The sequence below is a fragment of the Rattus norvegicus genome, chromosome 18, assembly GCF_021556685.1.
Source record: "Rattus norvegicus strain SHRSP/BbbUtx chromosome 18, alternate assembly SHRSP_T2T, whole genome shotgun sequence".
In the NCBI taxonomy this organism is placed as follows: domain Eukaryota; kingdom Metazoa; phylum Chordata; class Mammalia; order Rodentia; family Muridae; genus Rattus; species Rattus norvegicus.
In genome coordinates this window covers 42,798,985-42,821,040 of record NC_141551.1, presented here as the reverse complement: position 1 = coordinate 42,821,040, position 22,056 = coordinate 42,798,985, and the positions used below count along the sequence as shown (strand labels likewise).

Below are 22,056 nucleotides of genomic sequence, written 5' to 3'. Positions count from 1 at the left end.
CAAGAGAGGTATACCTGGATCTTCGGGCAGTTCAATGTCCACTTTTCTGAGGAACCTCCAGACTGATTTCCAGAATGGTTGTACCAGTCTGCAATCCCACCAACAATGGAGGAGTGTTCCTCTTTCTCCGCATCCTCGCCAGCATTTGCTGTCACCTGAGTTTTTGATCTTAGCCATTCTCACTGGTGTGAGGTATAATCTCAGGGTTGTTTTGATTTGCATTTCCCTTATGACTAAAGATGTTGAACTTTCCTTTAGGTGTTTCTCAGCCATTTGGCATTCCTTGGCTCTGAATTCTTTGTTTAGCACTGAACCCCATTTTAATAGGGTTATTTGTCTCCCTGTAGTCTAACTTCTTGAGTTCTTTGTATATTTTGGATATAAGGCCTCTATCTGTTGTAGGATTGGTAAAGATCTTTTCCCAATCTGTTGGTTGCCGTTTTGTCCTAACCACAGTGTCCTTTGCCTTACAGAAGCTTTGCAGTTTTATGAGATCCCATTTGTCGATTCTTGATCTTAGAGCATAAGCCATTGGTGTTTTGTTCAGGAAACTTTCTCCTCCACTGCACATGTGTTCGAGATGCTGCCCTAGTTTTTCTTCTATTAGTTTGAGTGTATCTGGTTTGATGTGGAGGTCCTTGATCCACTTGGACTTAAGCTTTGTACAGGGTGATAAGCACGGAGCGATCTGCATTCTTCTACATGTTGACCTCCAGTTGAACCAGCACCATTTGCTGAAAATGCTATCTTTTTTCCATTGGATGGTTTTAGCTCCTTTGTCAAAAATCAAGTGACCATAGGTGTGTAGGTTCATTTCTGGGTCTTCAATTCTGTTCCATTGGTCTATCTGTCTGTCTCTGTACCAATACCATACAGTTTTTATCACTATTGCTCTGTAATACTGCTTGAGTTCAGGGATAGTGATTCCCCCTGAAGTCCTTTTATTGTTGAGGATAGTTTTAGCTATCCTGGGTTTTTTGTTATTCCAGATGAATTTGCAAATTGTTCTGTCTAACTCTTTGAAGAATTGGATTGGTATTTTGATGGGGATTGCATTGAATCTGTAGATTGCTTTTGGTAAAATGGCCATTTTTACTATATTAATCCTGCCATTCCATGAGCATGGGAAATCTTTCTATCTGCTGAGGTCTTCTTCAATTTCTTTCCTCAGTGTCTTGAAGTTCTTATTGTACAGATCTTTTACTTGCTTGGTTGAAGTCACACCGAGGTACTTTATATTATTTGGGTCTATTATGAAGGGTGTCATTTCCCTAATTTCTTTCTTGGCTTGTTTCTTTTTTGTGTAGAGGAAGACTACTGATTTATTTGAGTTAAATAAATCAGTGACCAGTGACCCAGCCACTTTGCTGAAGTTGTTTATCAGATTTAGTAGTTCTCTGGTGGAGCTTTTGGGATCACTTAAATATACTATCATATCATCTGCAAATAGTGATATTTTGACTTCTTTTCTCATCTGTATCCCCTTGACCTCCTTTTGTTGTCTGATTGCTCTGGGTTTATTTGTCTCCCTGCTGTCAAACTTCGTAAGTTCTTTGTATATTTTGGATATGAGCCCTCTATCAGTTGTAGGATTGGTAAAGTTCTTTTCCAAATCTGTTGTTTGCCATTTTGTCCTAAGCACACTGTCCTATCCCTTACAGAAAATTTGTAGTTTTATGAGATCCCATTTGTCGATTCTTGATCTTAGAGCATAAGCCATTGGTGTTTTGTTCAGGACACTTTCTCCACTGCACATGTGTTTAAGATTCTTCCCCACCTTTTCTTCTATTAGTTTGTGTGTATATGGTTTGATGTGGAGGTCCTTAATCCACTTGGACTAAAGCTTTGTACAGGGTGATAAGCATGGTTTGATCTACATTTTTCTACAGGCTGACCTCCAGGTGAATGAGCACCATTTGCTGAAAATGCTATCTTTTTTCCATGGGATGGTTATAGCTCCTTTGTCAAAAATCAAGTGACCATAGGTGTGTGGGTTCATTTCTGGGTCTTCAATTCTATTCCACTGGTCTATCTGCCTGACTCTGTACCAATACCATACAGTTTTTAACCAATATTACTCTGTATACTGCATGAGTTCAGGGAGAGTGATTCCCCCAGAAGTCCTTTTATTGTTGAGGATAATTTTAGCTATTCTGGGTATTTTGTTATTCCAGATGAATTTGCAAATTGTTCTGACTAACTCTCTGAAGAACTGGATTGGTATTTTGATGGGGATTGCATTGAGTCTGTAGATTGCTTTTGGTAAAATTGCCATTTTTAGTATATTAATCCTGCTATCCATGAGCATTGGAGATCTTTCCATCTTCTGAGATTTTCTTCAATTTCTTTCTTCAGAAGCTTGAAGTTCTTATCATACAGATCTTTCACTTGCTTGCTTAAAGTCACACTGAGGTATTTTATATTATTTGGGACTGTTATGAAAGATATCATTTCCCTAATTTCTTTCTCAGCTTGTTTCTCTTTTGGGTAGAGGAAGGCTACTGATTTATTTGAGTTAATTTTATACCCAGCCACTTTGCTGAAGGTGTTTATCAGGTTTAATAGTTCTCTGGTGGAACTTTTGGGATCACTTAAATATACTATCATATCATCTGCAAATAGTGATATTTTGACTTCTTCCTTTCCAATCTATATCCCTTTGATCTCCTTTTGTTGTCTGATTACTCTGTCTAGGACTTCAAGAACTATATTGAATAAGTTGGGAGAGAGTGGCAGCCTTGTCTAGTCCATGATATTAGTGAGATTGCTTCAAGTGTCTCTCCATTTAGTTTAATGTTAGCAACTCGTATGCTGTATATGGCTTTTACTATGTTTAGGTATGGGCCTTGAATTCTTGTTATTTCCAAGAGTTTATCATGAAGGGTTGTTGAATTTTGTCAAATGCTTTCTCAGCATCTAATGAAATGATCATGTGGCTTTGTTCTTTCAGTTTCTTTATATAGTGGATTATGTTGATGGTTCTCCATATTGCATCCCTGCATCCCTGGGATGAAGCCTACTTGATCATGATTAATGATTGTTTTGATGTGCTCTTGGATTCTGTTTGCAAGAATTTTATTGAGTATTTTGCGTCGATATTCTTTAAGGAAATTGGTCTGAACTTCTCTTTCATTGTCGGGTCTTTGTGTGGTTTAGGTATAAGAGTAATTGTGACTTCATAGAAAGAATTTGTAGCACTCCATTGGTTTCAATTTTGTGGAATAGTTTGGTCTTCTATGAAGGTCTGATAGAATTCTGCATTGAACCCATCTTGACCTGGGCTCCTTTTGGTTGGGAGACTTTTAATGACTGCTTCTATTTCTTTAGGAGTTATGGGGTTGTTTAAATGGTTTATTTGTTCCTGATTTAAATTTGGTACCTGGTATCTATCTAGGAAATTGTCCATTTCCTGCAGATTTTTAAGTTTTGTTGCATATGGGCTTTTGTAGTAAGATCTGATGATTTTTTTGAACTTCCTCTGGCTCTGTTGTTATGTCTCCCTTTTCTTTTTTGATTTTGTTAATTTGGACAGACTCTCTGTGTCCTCTGGTTAATCTGGCTAAGGGTTTATCTAGCTTGTCAATTTTCTCAAAAACCAGCTTTTGGTTCTGTTGATTCTTTGTATAGTCCTTTTTCTTTCTACTTTGTTGATTTCAGCTCTGAGTTTGATTATTTCCTGCCTTCTACTCTTCCTGGGAGGGTTTGCTTCTTTTTGTTCTAGGGCTTTTAGGGGTGCTGTCAAGATACCAATATATGCTCTCTCCTGTTTCTTTCTGCAGGCACTCAGAGCTATGAATATTCCTCTTAGCACAGCTTTCATTGTGTCCCATAAGTATGTTGTATCTTCATTTTCATTAAATTCGAAGTAGTCTTTAATTTCTGTCTTTATTTCTTCTTGACCAGGTTATCATTGAGTAGAGCATCATTCAACTTCATGTATATGTGGGCATTCTTCCCTTATTGTTATTGAAGACCACCTTTAGCCTGTGGTGGTCTGATAGTATGCATGGAATTATTTCTATCTTTCTGTATCTGTTGAGGCCTGTTTTATGACCGATTACATGGTTAATTTTGGAGAAAGTACCATGACTTGGTAAGAAGAACGTATATCCTTTTGTTTTAGGATAGAATGTTCTATAAATATGTTAAATCCGTTTGGTTCATGACTTCTATTAGTCTGTCTATGTCTCTGTTTAATTTCTGTTTCTATGATCTGTCCATTAATGAGAGTTGAAATCTCCTACTATTATTGTGTGAGGTGCAATGTGTGCTTTGAGCTTTAGTTAGGTTTCTTTTATGTATGTAGGTGCCCTTGTATTTGAAGCATAGCTATTTAAGATTGAGAGTTCATCTTGGTGGATTTTTCCTTTGATGAATATGAAGTGTCCTTCCTTATCTTTCTTGATGACTTTTGGTTGAAAATTGATTTTTTTCATAGTAGAATTGCTACTCCAGCTTGCTTCTTCAGACCATTTTCTTGGAAATTTGTTTTCCCGCCTTTTCCTCTGATGTAATGTCTGTTTTTCTCTGAGGTGTGCTTCCTGTAGACAGCAAAATTTTGGGTCCTCATTGCGTATCCAGTTTGTTAATCTGTGTCTTTTTATTGGGGAATTGAGTCCATTGATGTTGAGAGATATTAAGGAATAGTGAGTGTTGTTTCCTGTTATATTCGTGTTCAGATGTGAGATTGTTTGTGTGATTGTCTTGTCTTTGTTTTGTTGCAAAACAATTAGTTTCTTGCTTCTTTTAGGGTGTAGCTTGCCTCCTTGTGTTGGGCTTTACCATTTATTATCCTTTATAGGGCTGGATTTGTAGAAAGATAATGTGTAAATTTGGTTTTGTCATGGAATATCTTAGTACCTCCATCCATGTTAATTGAGAGTTTTGCTAGATACAGTAACCTGTGCTGGAATTTGTGTTATCTTAGGGTCTGTATGACATCTATCCAGGATCTTCTGGCTTTCATAGTCTGCAGTGAGAAGTCTGGTGGGATTCTGATAGGTCTGCCTTTTTATATTACTTTACCTTTTTCCCTTACTCCTTTTAATATTCTTTCTTTGTTTTGTGCATTTGGTGTTTTGATTATTATGTGACCGGGAGAGTTTCTTTTCTGGTCGAATCTATTTGGAGTTCTATAGGCTTCTTGTATGTTTATGGTCATCTCTTTCTTTATGTTAGGGAAGTTTTCTTCTATGATTTTGGTGAAGATATTTACTGGTCCTTTGAGTTGGGAGTCTTCACTCTCTTCTATACTTATTATCCTTAGGTTTGATCTTCTCATTGATTCCTGGATTTCCTGTATGTTTTGGGCCAGTATCTTTTTCCGTTTTTCATTATCTTTAACAGTTGTGGCGATAATTTCTATGGCATCTTCTGCCTCTGAGATTCTCTCTTCTATCTCTTGTGTTCTGTTGGTGATGCTTGTATCTACAGATCCTTGTCTCTTCCTTTGGTTTTCTATATCCAGGGTTGTCTCCCTTTGTGCTTTCTTTATTGCTTCTATTTCCATTTCTATTCCTTCACCTGTTTGATTATATTTTCTTGTAATTCTTTTAGGGATTTTTGTGATTCCTCTCTATAGGCCTCTACTTGTTTATTTATGTTTTCCTGCATTTCTCTAAAGGAGTTCTTTATATCTTTCCTCCATCACCATAATCAAATGTGATTTTAAATCTAGATCTTGCTTTTCTGGTGTGTTTGTATATTCACTGTTTGCTTTGGTGGGATATTTGGGCTCTGATGATGCCATGTAGTCTTGGTTTCTGTTGCTTGGGTTCCTGCGCTTGCCTCTTTCCATCAAGTTGTCTCTGGTGTTACCTTGTTCTGCTATTTCTGACTGTGGCTAGACCATCCTATAGGCCTATGTGTCAGGAGTGCTGTAGACCTGTTTTCCTGTTTTCTTTCAGCCAGTTATGGGAACAGAGTAATCTGCTTTCAGGCATGTAGTCTTTCCTGTCTACTGGTCTTCAGCTGTTCCTGTGGGTATGTATCCTGAGTCCTCCAGTCAGGTCACTTCGAGCAGAAAAGTTGGTCTTACCTCTGGTCTGAGGACCGAAGTTGCTCCTCGGGGGCTGCATTTCAGCTCTCCATGAGGGCAGCAACCAGAAAGGCCTGCCCTGCCTTTTCTTGGTTTCCTGTGCACAGGTGGCCCAGATGGCTCTAGGCGTTTTCCACTAGAGTCAGAAATGTGGGCAGAGTGTAGTCTCCTCTGGCTTCCCAGGCATCTCTGTCCCTCTGAAGGTTTAGCTCTCCCTCCCACAGGATTTGTGTGCAGGGTGCTGTTTGACCGGGTCCCTTCAGATCAGGGCGGTGTCTGGAACCCCGGGGAACTGCTACTCGATTGCCCCTATCTTCCTGTTCCCTGAGCTCCTATACAGTTTCCTCTTGGGCCAGGAATGTTGGCAAGGCTGGGTCGTACTGGCGGTCTCTCCTGCCCTGCAGTCTCAGGACTGCCCACCTGTCATGGCGATGAGCTCTTTCTTCCATGGGGTTTGGGAGCAAGGGATCAGAGAGGTTCGGGCTCCAGCTAGAAACCAGAAATGTCCAGTCTCAGAGGTATTTTTACCTTTGTGTGTCCTAAGTCCAACAGGCAGGTCACTTGGAGCAGAAAAGTTGGTTACCTCTGGTCTCAGGCCTGAAGTTGTTCCTTGGGGGCTGAGTTTCACCTCTCTGTGAGGACAGCAACCAGAAGGGCCTGCCCAGCCTTTTCTTGGGTCCCTGTGTACAGGGGGCTCAGAATGCACTAGGCGTTTTCCTCTAGAGTCAGAAATGTGGGCAGAGTGTAGTCTCTTCTGGCTTCCCAGGCATGTCTCCTTAAGAGCCACTCTTACTGGGGCTGCATGATATCTTAAAATAATTTTACTTTTAATCTGATATCTAGGTGTTGGAAACTTTTAACATAGTTATTAACCATTGGTGGATTTTTCTTCTTTCTTTCTTTTTTAAAATTGTCTATTAATTTCATTTGCCCATTTGCTGATTTCCAGTTTTAGTTCCTGTTTCACATATTTAGAAAAAGAATTCATATGGGACCACAAAATATAAAGAATAACCAAAGCATAGGAGTAGGAACATGGCTAGAGTTTACAAGACACAACCCCCAGTGATACTGCAGAGCAATAGTGATAAGGAGTTCCAGGTACTGTCATAGAAACAGAAAAAGGCCAGGAGAATACAATTTATTCCTGAAAATTAATCTACAGGCTATGCCCACTTAATTTTTTGATAAAAGAGAAACATACATTGAAAAAATATAAGCTGTTCAGTAAAAGGTGCTAGCAAAACTGGACATCCACCTGCAGAAGAACAGAATTAGATTCATTAATTCTTTGAATAAGCACAAAAATAAGCTCAAAATTGGTCAAAGACCTTAATTTAAAACTTGGAACAGCAAAGACAAAAAATCTTTTAGAGGGAAACATGGGAAATGTTCCTGAAGACACTGGGGCAGGAAGGAACTTCCTGAACAGAATGTCAACAGCTTCAAGTATCATCAGATGGGACTTCAGGAAAATAAAGTTCCTGCACAACAAGGAAGTCATCAACAGAGCTATCAGACACAGCCCACAGAACAATAGAGAAAATCTTAACCAGTTACACTTCAGTCAAGAGGCTGATATCCAGAATTTACAGACAATTGCCTAAGTTGTTTACTCACTCGAATAGTGAGTCTGAAGTACAATTCAAGGTCTGTCACTTTCCATTAACACAAAGGCTAGGAAATTATTTAAACAAACAAAGATAGATCATCAGAAGCAGAGGAGAAGTTGGTCAAACACACTGTCCACTAAACAGCCAACCATTTATTTGAGATTTAAGTAATGAACATTACTACCCACATTCAAAGTCATGTTTAAAACAGATGTCTCATAGAAGTAGATTTAAAACACTATAGGGCATGTTAGTCATTGCATGAGGGCTCTGAAATAAGGGCACAGTCTATATCCTAACTTCTACTTATCTGCATAAAACATTAGCTGCTATCAGAGATATGAACACGTGGGAGAGAAGTATGTTTTCCCATCCAAAAGAGCCAGAAGGTTGGAGTTCAGGCTAAAGGATATTATCCAAGGAAGAAACACTTGAAGACAGTCTAGATTGCTATTTCCACAAACGATATTGCTTGGATTATATTTTTGAAATTATAAGCTTATCTTATTCAGGTAAAATTTTTTAAAAGATTGCTTAATTGATTATGTAGAGGACAATGGGGAAAATTTTCAACTCAAAAAAGAAATGTTCAAACTTTTCCTCAATCCTAAATCATTGGACATGAGAGAAGCTAGAGAATTCTTCGTAGGAGTCTATGATGATCAGATTTGTAATAATCATGTTCATGCTACTGCTTTTACAAAAGTAAGTTCACCACAGACTTTCTTATCGTGATACATCTAGGGTCGCCTGAGAGTTATTGTTGAGTTTTTCACTGGATAATGGAGCTATTGATAAAATTAAATGTGATAACTCACTCAGTGGTTTGTCTGACACATAAAAGTCAATAAACATCAGCTTTCTTACTTTCTTCTCTCTCTCCCTTTGTGAATTTTTTTTATAGCCCTAAGTAGTCCAGACCAGTTGTAAGGGTAATGTATCAAGATACCAATAAGAATCAAGACAGGAGGCAGAGTCGAAGGTGGAGAGGACAGATTTTTCATTCACTGCTTTTCACTGATAGTCCCTAACTGCGTTCTTTCTCTCTCTCTCTCTCTCTCTCTCTCTCTCTCTCTCTCTCTCTCTCTCTCTCTCTCTCTGTGTGTGTGTGTGTGTGTGTGTCTGTCTGTCTGTCTCTCTGTGTGTCTCTGTGTCTCTCTGTCTCTGTGTCTCTCTGTCTGTCTCTGTGTCTCTGTGTCTCTCTCTGTCTCTCTCTGTCTCTCTCTCTCTCTCTCTCTCTCTCTCCTCCCCAGCCTTCTCTCTTTCCCTCCTATTATTTTTCTTCCACATCTCTTTCTGGCACTCCAGGGATATAACTGTCCTCTATAGGATATTTTCTCTACCATATATTTAAAACACTTACTTTTAACCTATCTTAATAATCATTTCTGAATGAAAATAACATTTTTGTCCAGGTAATAGCAAACACAACAATATGATTAATAAAAATTGTCTGTATATCAGGAGGCCCCAATAATTCATTTTCTGATCAGGGCACAACATCCTCCCACCAGTCAGGGATTTAAGCGGGACTCTGGAAACCTCCCCAAGAAGATGCGATCAGTTAGACAGTGTGCAGGGCTGGGGATTTAGAGGTCAGAACACTCGCATTCTCTTTAAATCAAAATACTGCTTCCAAAATAACAAGTTTAGCTGGTGAAATATCACCGCCATGCTTGCTCAGTCGGTTTTCTTCCTGACATTAAAAGAATAAATTGAATGAAAATGCATGAGATTGCTGTGGTAGTTTTTCCTCTGGAAAACAGACATTTCAGCTTGGACCATCACAAAATTGTCTGGGAAAATTGGCATGCACCCAACTTTGTAGATGCTTTTGGATTAAAGAAAGGAGGAAATGATAAATAAATGGAAATTAAAATTGAGTTAACATCCACCTTCCAGACGTTTCTCTGGATGGCATTTATCATCAAATACACAGTTACTTTTTTCCCCAAGAAATGAAAGATTGCAAAATAAATTATCTATGTAAATATACATGGCAACATGCACATAAAATGAAATGAATTATTTAGCGATATGTGAATAGTTTGGATGCGGTTAAAGAGCCAATGGTCTTGATTTTTTCATAACTAAGGGGTCTAGGATCTGAGGCTCTTTGCTAACAGTGCTATACTACAGATCCATGCAGAACCATCAATGTAAAATTAATGGCTTTGTGATAAAAAGACAAAATGTGATAGAGTATAAAACAAACATTCAGTCAATCAGGAAAACATTTCAGCTTGGCAGGAATGCATATGAAGAAAGGTAATTATTTTCACACCAAAGGGAGCCCTGACTTATCACGACACCATCTGCACCAAGAAATAGCTTTGTGTGTAGATGAAGAACACTGAAGGCCTCTGAGTCTTTTGAAAGAATTTTCTTACATTTCTGCCCCAAATTCCAAACAACATTTTCCTCAATAAATTATCTCCCTGATGAAATCCTTATGGAATAAATCCCCTTTGAGCTAAGGCCTGGTAGCTAAGATACAGACAACCTGACATCCTAATATCCATTAATAGAGATAGTTTGCCCTCTAAATAGTGTGCACGGTAACCTGCTGTGACCATGTACCTGTGACTCCACTGTGGAAAGTTGGATCTTAGAAAAAAATGAAAGAAGAATGGAAAAGCAGTGACCGCAGTCTGCTGGTTTCTGGCCTGACCAAGGTGGAGCGTAGGTTGTAGTCACATGATTTAGCACACAGACCCAGCTAAAGACAAGACAAACACAGATCCACGTATTTAGTTAGTAGTGTTATTTTTCATAGCTCTATGCACTATTATAACTTCATAAGCAATTTCACTGTATTCAATTTTTAGTCAGGACAAAATTGAAAGCTGCCAATGCATAATTGAGAATGCTTGCATTTTCAGTAATATCCATCTCAATACAACAATAACTACCTAGGAGCAAACCCTGCCCTGCCCTGCCCTGGTTCTGAACCTCCATTCCAGTGATCTATTCTCCTAGTTTCTCACCTTCTCCTTGCTCTAAACATCTTAGACCATCACCAAAGAACCTTACATATGTTGTGCTCCACGGTTTTCTTTATGGATTGGTAGAAAGTTCAGAAAGGAGCACAGAGTTATAATCAGTAAATGTGTAGTGAAGGAACCATGCCAGTACAGAGCTACAAGGACGCTGAAATTACGGGGAGCTAAGCAGGACTGGAGATGTGAGTATGAATGTTTCCCCAGATCAAAAACCCCAGAAGCACTGATGAAAGCACGAAGCCTGAGAGCCAACAAGACAAAGTCTTAGTGTTCACCAGGGAGCAGGTAATAAGAGAACTTTTTTCACTAGTGTGTCTGATTCCTGCTCCTTACAACACTATCTAAAAAGCTCTTTCGAGATAAGCTTCTTTAAATATCCTAGTAAACTTATAACTATTCAGCTCAAAAAACTTTATGATTTCTCATTATTAAATAAGCCTAGGCTTCCATGTAAGAACCTACCCTATCCAGTTGCAAACACCACTAGAACATTGCTTTCCAAGAGGTTTTTTTTTTTTTCCTCCATTTCTGTGAGGTTTCCTGTGTTTACTCCCAGTGTTGCCCTATCTGAAACTGACGGAAGAAATGGGTCTTTATATTAAAAACATTTATGAAGCACTCAGACAGACAAAAGATCCATGACTCCTTGCTAGATTTAAAATATTCACAGAAATTAAAACACTCCAACAACTACTAACTCTCCCAACTCTCAAATGTCTGTTTAATAGATTACTCTCCAAATCTTCAAATCCTCTTCCTTTTCCTTATTTATAAGTGTCAATCTTTTTTCATTTCACTGATAAAATTAAGGGAGGAAGAAGACAAAAATTGTACTCCACCAATGTTATCAACTTACAATCATCAGCCATGCCCAAAACCTCTGCTTTGAGCTGAGCACCAGAAGGATTAATCTGCATTACTCCTTAAGCCAAATCCTCTGTATCTGAATATTCTCTGTACTTTTTTATTGATGAGATAAAACACCATAACCAATACAATTTATAAAAAGAAGGGTTTAGTTGGGGATTGTATTATATATCCATACATATGACAAAATAAAGGATGGAAAATACTTTATTATTATTATTATTATTATTATTATTATTATTATTAACTTGAGTATTTCTTATTTACATTTCGAATGTTATTCCCTTTCCCGGTTTCCGGGCAAACATCCCCCTAATCCTTCCCCTTCTTTATGGGTGTTCCCCTCCCCATCCTCCCCCCACTGCCACCCTACCCCCCAACAATCACCTTCACTGGGGGTTCAGTCTTAACAGGACCAAGGGCTTCCCCTTCCACTGGTGATCTTACTAGGATATTCATTGCTACCTATGAGGTCAGATTCCAGGGTCAGTCCCTGTATAGTCTTTAGGCAGTGGCTTAGTCCCTGGAAGCTCTGGTTGCTTGGCATTGTTGTACATATGGGGTCTCGAGCCCCTTCAAGCTCTTCCAGTTCTTTCTCTGATTCCTTCAACGGGGGTCCTATTCTCAGTTCAGTGGTTTGCTGCTGGCATTCGCCTCTGTATTTGCTGTATTCTGGCTGTGTCTCTCAGGAGAGATCTACATCCGGCTCCCGTCGGAGTGCACTTCTTTGCTTCATCCATCTTGTCTAATTGGGTGGCTGTATATGTAGGGGCCACATGTGGGGCAGGCTCTGAATGGGTGTTCCTTCAGTCTCTGTTTTAATCTTTGCCTCTCTTCCCTGCCAAGGATATTCTTGTTCCCCTTTTAAAGAAGGAGTGAAGCATTCACATTTTGATCATCCGTCTTGAGTTTCATGTGTTCTAGGCATCTAGGGTAATTCAAGCATTTGGGCTAATAGCCACTTATCAATGAGTGCATACCATGTGTGTCTTTCTGTGATTGGGTTACCTCACTCAGGATGATATTTGGAAAATACTTCTACACCAATAGTTTATATTTTTTATGAAATGATATAAATTAACACAAAATAAATTGAAAACCTAATTATAGATACACCCATAATAGTCACTAGAACAACTCTGAAAACAAAATGATAGAGACAAAGCCAGGAGATTGTTTTAAATTGAATACAAAAAAAATAAATAAGAAATCCAAATGAAGATAGAAAACAAAATGTGACAGTAAGTTAGGGATGTGGCTCTACAGGGATGTAACTCTCGGTTGATAGACAGTTTGCCTGCACCATGGTAACCAGGTGTGATAGCACATGTCAGTAATCTCAGCACTTGGGAATTTGGGACAAGAGGAACAAAGGAGCAAGACTGGGTAGAAAGGTTGGTGAGTGATTAAGAGAACTTGCTGCCCTTCCAGAGGATGAACGTTCAGTTCCCATGTGCATGTCAGGTGGCTCATAACAGCCTCTAACTCCAGGTTCACAAAATTCAATCCTTTCTGCAGGTTTTCATGAGAGAGAGAGAGAGAGAGAGAGAGAGAGAGAGAGAGAGAGAGAGAGAGAGAGAGAGAGTGTGTATATATATATACATATATATACATATATATATGTATATATATACATATATATATATATATATATATATATATAGAGAGAGAGAGAGAGAGAGAGAGAGAGAGATTTATAGAAAGTAATTAAGGACACTGGGTACACACAACAAGTTCCAGTCCAGATTGGGATATATGAGTGTCTAGCAACAAAATTACCATGAAAATATTCTTGAAAATATACTCAGTGGGACATATAGAATCATGAGATGGTAGATAAAAAATAATCATAGTAATAACCATAGCAAATATTAGCGGCATGAGTATGTTAGCAAAAAATAAACGAAGAAAATCAGAATGTTAGACACATTTGTTGTGTGACAAAATTTTTCCCTAGGAGACACACATGTCTACTCATCCCAGATACAAAGCCCACAACAGACCAAAGTATGGATAACACCAACATCCAACTTAATGAAACAATGAGTTTTATTGAATAATAATATGAATGAGGGGTTACCTACATGAACAGAAATGACTCAAAGACAGCTGTTTCGCAAAGGCCCACCCCAGCATAGGTTACAAAGGCTAAGAAACCTTGGGCACAATGAACAATCTTCAAGCAGCTCAACAGGCAGAGCAACATCCTTTCCAGGTGCCTCAGTTGATCTAAACCTCTTCCAGGCAGCTGGTATATTCAGTCTTAGCTCTGCTTTTATTGCTTACACTAGCAGGGAGGAGCCTAGTGAATCTGGTCAGCTTCAGGGACTTCCTGTAGTTATTTTGAGTCTTATTTAAGAGGCATCCCTGCAAAATGCATGTTTCAATTTTGGAAGAAACTGTTACACATTAGTCTCTCAAGACACACTCTTTAAATGAAGAGTCACATTTTTGAAACTTAAATGGACAATAAAAGATACACATCAAAAACAGGAAGCATGGGGAGGGGAACACCCATAAAGAAGGGGAGGGGAAGGGGTTAGGGGGATGTTGGCCAAGAAACCAGGAAAGGGAATAACACTCGAAATGTAAATTAAGAAATACTTAAGTTAACAAAAATAAAATAAAATAAAATAAAATAAAGAAAAAAAACAGGAAGCATAAGAGCTCTAGGATGATTAACATAATGCTAAAAAGTGAAGAGTTCAAGAAAAACTGTATCAATGGGAATGGAGAGAGCACATCATAATGACAACATAAAGGATTCAGCAAGAAGATGGCAGAAGTTAAAATATGCTGGGAGTTGATAATAGTAAATTAACTAAACTGACAGATTTTAAAAGGAAATAAGCAATTATAGAGCTATTCAAATTAGAAACTGATAGAGTCAGTCAGCATACACAAACACATACATGGACACAAAACACACACAAATCAATAAAGACTTGAAAGAAACTGGACATTGTGACACATACCTGCAATCCCAGCACTTAGACACAAGAATCATTCAAAGTTCAAGGCTAGTGTCAGCCATATATTGGGACTCTGTGACAGTAAGACACAAAACAAATAAGAGAAGTGAATAGTCTTCCAGCACAATCAACAGCCTCTAATTGATATTTAAGGAGCATAATATGAAACAACTGTAGAATAAATGTCCTCAAGTGCATATTTATAGGGTGAAAATTAATGTAACTTGTGCATCAGGAAAGAATACATAGTACTTAGCCAGACTCATAAACACAAATACCACATTTGTTTTTATGGATGGAACTCAGACTTAAAGTCATATATACATTTGTATATATGTATATTTGTATGTGAACGCACATGTATTTATACAAGACTAGAAAAAGAACTATTAGAGAAGATGAAGAGATCTTAAAGAGGAAGAAAATAGCATAGGGACATTAGAAAACATAAGGTGAAACTAGAGAGGGAATAAAATCATGGGATGGTAGCACAAAAGGAGGATTCATGAGAACAAAATATAATGACACATACATGAAGATGTCATAATGAAGCCCAATACTCTCCATCCTACTCCAAAATATTAATTAAAAATATTTTAAAGAAAAAGTATATAACAACTTGCAAAACAGCATGCAACATATTTTGTGACCATAATATGTTCTCTGGCTGCAACAAAAATAAAATTTAAATAACGAATAAGATATCCAGAAATCCCCCAAATAACTACAATTTAAACAATAGCCTTCTGTGATAATTCTTAGATGAAGACAAAAATAGCAAGACAAATCTGAAACAGTTTAGACGAAGTAATAATGAGGAATAAAATGTATGTCAATATCATATGAAACAAAGACAACCAGAACATTAATAAGCTCAAATATGAATTAATAGGTAGCTAAACATACAAATTATAGAATATACATACAATAGAAATTTTAAAGTTTTCCTTGTGAGTGTGTGATTATGTATATGCATGTGAGTATGAAGTATATGTATGTAGTAAGTGTCCATGTGTGTATGCACCTACACCCCATTCAAGCATACTGCTGGAGGCCAAAGCAAAAACACAGGGGCAGCCATGTCTTCAAATACTCAGGGACCAGGGCAAAGTCACCTGGAAAAGTCAAGGAACTGTAATCTCACTAAGATGAAAACAGTGAGGCTCTGGAGATGAACAGAGAATCCACAGAGACGTGTGAAATAAGTGATGAAATACTCATAGAAAATTACATGTAACCTGAAAACAATTCATGATAAATGAAACAGGTCAAGGGGAAAAAGTAATTTAAAACTAGAGAAAACACAAAGACCTAAAAAGTTAACACAAAAACCTGAAAAGCTTCAGCAGGATACTTAACCAAATGGAAGAAAGAGTGAATGAACTTAAAGGGTACCATCCCTCTCTGCTTCCCATTATTGATGTGATGTAAGCTGCTCCCTCAAGCTCTTGCTGACAGGATATCCCTGATGATACAATGTAACTTAAAACTGCCAGAACAGAATTGTATTAGTCAAGATTTCTTAGCGAAACAATATATAGTAATATAAATATATATGGGAATTTATTAGAAAGGCTTAAAGTCCAGCTAATCCAACAATGCTGGCTACCAATGTAAAGTTGAGGAACACAGTCCAAGAGTTTGAATATCTCAGCTGGTCTACAGTTATGCCAGAATCCTGAAAAAGTAGTCTCTAATGTCCATGAAGGAATACACTTGCTAGTGAGGGTGAGAGCAAGCAAAAGTAGAGAGAGAAAGCTTCCTTCTTCCCTGTCCTTTATTTAGGTTGCTAAGCAGAAGGTGTGACCTAGAGTAATGGTAGGTCTTCCCACATCAAAAGGTGTGGACTAAAGGTGTGTCTTCCCATTTCAAATGATCAAGACTAGAAATGGGTCTTTCGACTTCAAATTAATTAATTAAAAAAATCCTCACAAGTAGGTCCAGCATTTGGGTTTTAGCCAATTCTAGATATAGTTAAGGTGTCAACCCCCCCCAAAAAAAAACTATCATAGGAGTGTAACCTAGAACTGACATAATGGGCTATAATCTAGAACCACAATAATGGACTATAACCTAGATTTCCCAGAATGGAGTGTAATCTAGAATTGCCATGATGGACTACAACCTAGAACTGCCATAATAGAGTATAACCTAGGACTGATACAATGAACTATAACGTAGAATTACTACAATGGAGCATAACCTAACACTGTCATAATTAATTATAACCCAGAACTGTAAAGTAAAATCGGCCCTTTCTCCTCAGTGTTATTATAGGTGGTCAACCAGCAAATTAACCTTTTAATAGCAAGAGTTTTAGAAACAGAGAAATAAAAATGTTGGAAATGTATATACACAGAAAGAATGCCTGAATTTCCCAAAATCTAAGCCAAGATACAGCATCCAGACACAGAAAGGTTTCCAAAATTTTCTACTCTAAGAAAATAGCATCAAGGACATATGAGAATGGAACTGAAAAAAATTAAAGACAGAGGGGGAGTATAGAATGAAGCAAGAGACAAGGACTATTTCATTCTCAGGAACATCCTGACACCTGTCAATAGTTATTTCTCAAATCAACTTGACTCATAAAAGATCCAAGTAGACTATGCAGTTAAGAGATAGATTATACAAATGCAAGTTGGCCTGGAACTTTCTTTGAAAGTAGAGGTGGCCCTTGACCTCCCAATCCTCCTGCTTTAGCCTGCTGAGTGGTTGGACTACAGGCAGATCTGTTCTCTGAACAGTCTTGTACTAAATACAAAAAAAATGCATTCTGAATTTCAAAATAAATAATTATTGATTATTACCAAAACCAGCAAAAAACATATTAACTAATAAAGCTAGAATAAAATCTGGAAGTAGACCCCATCAATGGTTAATTGATTTCAGACAAAGGAGCTTAGGATACACAATAAAGAATGCACAGTCTTCCTAATATGTTGGGGAAAATGCTTATCCACATGCACAAAATTGAATTTGTGCCTCACGTGGACAGATATTGACACCAACTCAAAAACAGATCGAAGACAAACACCTACGAGCCAAAGTGTGAAGTTGTGACAACACAGTAGTAGCTTTGTGGCTCCCAGATCACACCGGAGTCCCAATCTGAAGATCTGTGTCCAGCAAATGTGTAACACTGTCACACTACTGAAAAGCCAGTGGAGTCTAAGCTGAGCCGTGTAATTAGAATCTACCTCGCATTGATTGGCTTGTTCCCTCAGCCTCAAAATCCTAAAATACAGCAACAGGTGTTTACACAAGAAAATGGACACGTATGGAATACTACAACCATTCAAGTCACAAAGTTGTTCTATGTGCAAACATCCAGTTAGGAGAAAAGAAGCCATCCTATCTTGTCTTTGGCTTAGGTATTCTAAAAATGATCCATTGTCAACCCAGTTACAAACAGCTACTGAGCTGGTCTTGCTGTTACACGGCTTCTTCAGACAAGCTGCTTTATAACATAAAATAAGAGCTCTGTGAGACTTACTGAACATAGATGTAATGCTCATAAAGAAAGCAGGGTGGTCTTCTTCATCCTCAGAGGCTTTTTTCTGTCTGGAAATTAAGCAGTTATATATTGATAACAGAAAAATAATAGACTCAAATGTTGAAGTTACACGAAGTCAAATTTAGTAACAGAATTGGAGAAAGAAGTAAAAGGGTACAGAGCTAAACAACGAATTCTCAACTGAGGAATACTGAATGACTGAGAAGCACCTAAAGAAATGTTCAACATCCTTAGTCATCAGGGAAATGCAAATCAAAACAACCCTGAGATTTCACCTCACACCAGTCAGGATGGCTAAGATCAAAACTCAAGTGACAGCAGATGCTGGCTAGGATGTGGAGAAAGAGGAACACTCCTCCATTGTTGGTGGGATTGCAGACTGGTACAACCACTCTGGAAATCAGTCTAGAGGTTCCTCAGAAAATTGGACATTGCACTACCTGAGGACCCAGCTATACCTCTCTTGGACATATACCCAAAAGATGCTCCAACATATAACAAAGACACGTGCTCCACTATGTTCATAGCAGCTGTATTTATAATAGCCAGAAGCTGGAAAGATCCAGATGTCCCTCAATGGAAGAATGGATACAGAAAATGTGGTACATTTACACAATGGAGTACTACTCAGCTATTAAAAACAATGACTTCATGAAATTCATAGGCAAATGTATAGAACTAGAAAATATCATCCTGAGTGAGGTAACCCAAACTCTCCCCCCCCAAAAAAAACACACATACCATGCACACACTGACAAGTGGATATTAGCACAAAACCTCAGATTACCCAAGATAGAATTCACAGGCCACATGAAGTTCAAGAAGAAGGACAACCAAAGTGTGGATGCTTCAGTCCTTCTTAGGAAGGGGAACAAAAATAGTCATAGGAGGAGATACAGAGACAAAGTTTGGAGCAGAGAGTGAAGGAATGGCCATTCAAAGCCACCTGGCAATCCAGCCCATATACATACAGCCACCAAACCCAGACAATATTGCTTATGCCAAGAAGTGCATGCTGACAGGAGCCTGGTATAGCTGTCTCCTAAGATGTTGGGGGTTAGGGCCACCCACTCATCTCCAAATTTTTAACCCAGAATTGTCCTTGTCTAAAGAAATATGGAGCAAAGTGTGGAGCAGAGACTGAAGGAAAGGTCATCCAGAGAATGCCCCATCTGGGGATACATCCCAAATACAGACACTAAACCCAGACACTATTGCTGATACCAAGAAGTACCTACTTACAGGAGTCTGATATAGCTGTTTCCTGAGAGGCTTTGCCAGAGCCTGACAATTACAGAAGCAGACACTCTCAGCCAACCATTGGACTCAGAACCTGATCCCCAATGGAGGAATTATTGAAAGGACTGAAGGAGCTGAAGGGGTTTGCATCCCCATAAGAACAACAACAATAGCAGTCAACCAGATCCCCCAGAGCTCCAAGGGACTAAACCACCAACCAAAGAGTACACATGAACAGATCCAGGGCTCCAGCTGCATAAGTAGCAGAGGATGGCATGGTCAGGCATCAATGAGATGAGAGGCCCTTGGTCCTTTGAAGGCTTGATATCCCAGCTGTAGGGGAATGCCAGGGCAATGAGGTAGGAATGGATGGCTTGGTGGGGGGGCATCCTCATAGAAACAGGGGGATGGGGATGGGGATGAGTTAGGGGGTTCAGAGAAAGGAAATAACATTTAAAATGTAAATAAATAAAATATCCAATTAAAAAAAAAAGATGTGCCTAACCTTCCAGAGACTTGAGGCCCTAGGGAGTGGGGAGCCCTCCCGGGCATCCTCTTGGAGATGGGGGTTGGGGGGAAATAGGATGAGGAACTGTGGGAGAGCGGATCTGGAAGTGGGCAATGACTGGACTGCAAAAAAATAAAAGTAATAAAATATCAAATAAAAGTTAATTTAAAAGAAAATACGTCAAAAAAGCAATCTGTAAACCCATTATCTAAATGTGAGTCTATGAACATTTAGTTTATATTTATTGTCTGTGTGTGAGTGTTTGCATGGGTTTAGAGGTCTTAGGACAACACTTGGGAGCCAATTTTCTATACCCACCTTTACAAAGGTCCTGGGAATCAAACAAAAGTTGGTAGGCCTGTACCATATGCAGACTTTCCTTACTGAGATAGCTTTAAACCTAGTTTAAATATGTAGATTTATACCAGAAATGGTTTCCCAGAGACATTTAGGAAATAATCCCAGGTACTCAAGTTTATAAAATATAGCTCACTCCTTTTACAATTTTAAATCCCCTCCCCTCCCCACTTCTTGGTATAATCTCACTCTATTTTCAACCACCCCCCAAAACAATTTTTCCAACTAATTTACTTTGAACAATTAAATATGTCCTAAATAGTTTGGGGCATTTTAATTTAGTTGTTAACAATTGACTCATGAGAAAATGTAATTGGCTTAGGGAGAATGCACTAGCAGATATAAAACTTGATTAAAAACTAAAAACAAATATTTTGAATGTAGAATTTCCCTTGAATCCTAGATATTGCCTGGAAAATTCAAAGCACTTGGTGGAAGCCAAGTCATTGCCTAACACCAGGTACATGCTTGGGTAGAGAAAACCAACTACCGCCAGCTGCCCTACCTCCCTATCTACTGCTGAGTCAGTGACCTCAATGGCCCTTCCACACACCCAGCAAAACTCACCTCCCACTACTTCTCTGACCTCTTCACACACCACAACCTTGGGTCACTCATGTCTAGACATGGTGACTTTTCCATGGTCCCTGGAATATATCAAAGATTCTTCCAGTCTAGGCCCTATCACTGCCCCATTACAAGATTCAACTCCCTAGAATACCCCCCCCTTCCCAGCCCACTCCTTCACACCATTCAGTTTTTTCTACATTCAGCCTTCTCTGGCCAACATATTTTACACAGCACATACATCTATACCCTTTACCCTGCCCTAGTTTTTTTTTTTTCCATGTTTTTATAACAGTTGATTAATTGTCTTTAAATAGTCTATTATTTATTTTGCTAGAATGTAAATTGTATGACAACTTACCATCACTTTTGCAAACTAATTGACCCCTAAGGGCCCAGAAAAGAAAGGAGGATATGCTAATTTCTCAAGAAGCATTTGTTGGCTGTTTTTCACAGAAATCCTTTCTACATTCTCTCTTAATATTCCGACAACTATGTGTCCATATTGACCCCCATATGTTCTTCATTGTGTTAACATAAAATTTGTCATGAGAATATGAACAAATAAATAAAGCAGATAAAAAAAGTTCCACTATGGGGAAGGATTTGGGAGCCAACTAAATATAGCAAAATGTATGACAGAAACAAAACAAACATTACATAAGCCACCAAAAGTCAGGACAATGGCTAGTCCCCTTACATCAGTCTTGATTGTATTTTGACAATTTAATACATAATAGAGGTGTCTGAGAAAAGGAGTCTCAGTTGAGAAAATGCCTTTATAAGATTGCCTCTAGGCAAGTCAAAGGTCATTTTCTTGACTAATGATTGATGTGGGTAGACCCAGCTCACTGAGGGTTGTGCCACCCCTAAGCATTTGGTCCTGGATAGTATAGGAAGAAGGCTAAGCAAGCTATAGGAAGAAGGCTGACCAAGCTATAGGAAGAAGGCTAAGCAAGCTATGGGAAACAAGCCAGACTGCTTCCCAGTATCTGCCTTGGGTTCCTACCTTGGTTTTCCCTGATGATAAATGTGACCTGAGAGTTATAGGATGAAATAAACTTTTTCTTCCCCAAACTGCTTTGGTCATGGTATTTTGTCACAGCATAGATACCCTGACTAAGATGACATCAGAAAGTTAGGGGAGTAAGTTGTCTGAATAAGATGTGTGGGGAAGGTGATACTAGGAATTAGAAATGCTGTGGGTGGAAACCTCTATAACTACAGAAGAGCCAGGAGTTCACTGTTGCTGGATGCTATGGTGATTTGAATGGTCAGGCACCAAAGGAAGGAGAAGCCCTTGGTTCTGCCAAGGTTGGACCCCTAGTGTAAGGGAATGTAGGGGTGGAAGTTGGGGGGTGGAGATGGATGGGGAGG

At 38.6% G+C, this 22,056-nt stretch overlaps 1 long non-coding RNA gene across 2 annotated transcripts in view; it reads right to left on the bottom strand.

Moving 5' to 3' along the window:
* LOC108348789 (uncharacterized) overlaps window positions 1–22,056 on the bottom strand; it is a 63,248-nt gene that overhangs the window by 22,229 nt on the left and 18,963 nt on the right. The window contains exon 2 of one of the 2 annotated variants that reach the window (XR_015642950.1): window positions 14,495–14,564. The exons of the other annotated variant lie outside the window; for it this stretch is intronic. This is a non-coding gene — a long non-coding RNA (uncharacterized LOC108348789). The remainder of the gene's footprint in view (window positions 1–14,494; window positions 14,565–22,056) is intronic. 2 annotated transcript variants of the gene reach the window in all.